This window comes from Lampetra planeri, unplaced genomic scaffold, assembly GCF_965212315.1.
Source record: "Lampetra planeri unplaced genomic scaffold, kcLamPlan1.2.h2 scaffold_2029, whole genome shotgun sequence".
NCBI classification, from domain to species: Eukaryota; Metazoa; Chordata; class Hyperoartia; order Petromyzontiformes; family Petromyzontidae; genus Lampetra; species Lampetra planeri.
Genome location: NW_027614785.1, coordinates 17,501 through 19,480, shown reverse-complemented (window position 1 = coordinate 19,480; position 1,980 = coordinate 17,501).

Below are 1,980 nucleotides of genomic sequence, written 5' to 3'. Positions count from 1 at the left end.
TTACACATAGACCCCATCAAACGGGAGAAATTGGCCCGGATTGCTCTCATGTGCGTTACGGGGCATCGTTTCTGTCGCGCCGAATTCCATCGAGCTGGGAAATCGCTCATTTTTGCGTCGCCAAATATCGTACGAACGCCGTGAAACTTCCACAGGCTTTTTCAGCAGATTTGCACGTGCACTCAAAAAAGTCAAAATTTGTACACATAGACCCCATCAAACGGGAGAAATTGGCCCGGATTGCTCTCATGTGCGTTACGGGGCATCGTTTCTCTCGCGCCGAATTCTCTCGAGCTGGGAAATCGCTCATTTTTGCGTCGCCAAATATCGTACGAACGCCGTGAAACTTCCACAGGCTTTTTCAGCAGATTTGCACGTGCACTCAAAAAAGTCAAAATTTTTACACATAGACCCCATCAAACGGGAGAAATTGGCCCGGATTGCTCTCATGTGCGTTACGGGGCATCGTTTCTGTCGCGCCGAATTCCATCGAGCTGGGAAATCGCTCATTTTTGCGTCGCCAAATATCGTACGAACGCCGTGAAACTTCCACAGGCTTTTCCAGCAGATTTGCACGTGCACTCAAAAAAGTCAAAATTTTTACACATAGACCCCATCAAACGGGAGAAATTGGCCGGGATTGCTCTCATGTGCGTTACGGGGCATCGTTTCTCTCGCGCCGAATTCCATCGAGCTGGGAAATCGCTCATTTTTGCGTCGCCAAATATCGTACGAACGCCGTGAAACTTCCACAGGCTTTTCCAGCAGATTTGCACGTGCACTCAAAAAAGTCAAAATTTTTACACATAGACCCCATCAAACGGGAGAAATTGGCCCGGATTGCTCTCATGTGCGTTACGGGGCATCGTTTCTCTCGCGCCGAATTCTCTCGAGCTGGGAAATCGCTCATTTTTGCGTCGCCAAATATCGTACGAACGCCGTGAAACTTCCACAGGCTTTTTCAGCAGATTTGCACCTGCACTCCAAAAAGTCAAAATTTTTACACATAGACCCCATCAAACGGGAGAAATTGGCCCGGATTGCTCTCATGTGCGTTACGGGGCATCGTTTCTCTCGCTCCGAATTCCATCGAGCTTGGAAATCGCTCATTTTTGCGTCGCCAAATATCGTACGAACGCCGTGAAACTTCCACAGGCTTTTCCAGCAGATTTGCACCTGCACTCAAAAAAGTCAAAATTTTTACACATAGACCCCATCAAACGGGAGAAATTGGCCCGGATTGCTCTCATGTGCGTTACGGGGCATCGTTTCTGTCGCGCCGAATTCCATCGAGCTGGGAAATCGCTCATTTTTGCGTCGCCAAATATCGTACGAACGCCGTGAAACTTCCACAGGCTTTTCCAGCAGATTGGCACGTGCACTCAAAAAAGTCAAAATTTGTACACATAGACCCCATCAAACGGGAGAAATTGGCCGGGATTGCTCTCATGTGCGTTACGGGGCATCGTTTCTCTCGCTCCGAATTCCATCGAGCTGGGAAATCGCTCATTTTTGCGTCGCCAAATATCGTACGAACGCCGTGAAACTTCCACAGGCTTTTTCAGCAGATTTGCACGTGCACTCAAAAAAGTCAAAATTTGTACACATAGACCCCATCAAACGGGAGAAATTGGCCCGGATTGCTCTCATGTGCGTTACGGGGCATCGTTTCTCTCGCGCCGAATTCCATCGAGCTGGGAAATCGCTCATTTTTGCGTCGCCAAATATCGTACGAACGCCGTGAAACTTCCACAGGCTTTTCCAGCAGATTTGCACCTGCACTCAAAAAAGTCAAAATTTTTACACATAGACCCCATCAAACGGGAGAAATTGGCCCGGATTGCTCTCATGTGCGTTACGGGGCATCGTTTCTCTCGCGCCGAATTCTCTCGAGCTGGGAAATCGCTCATTTTTGCGTCGCCAAATATCGTACGAACGCCGTGAAACTTCCACAGGCTTTTTCAGCAGATTTGCACCTGC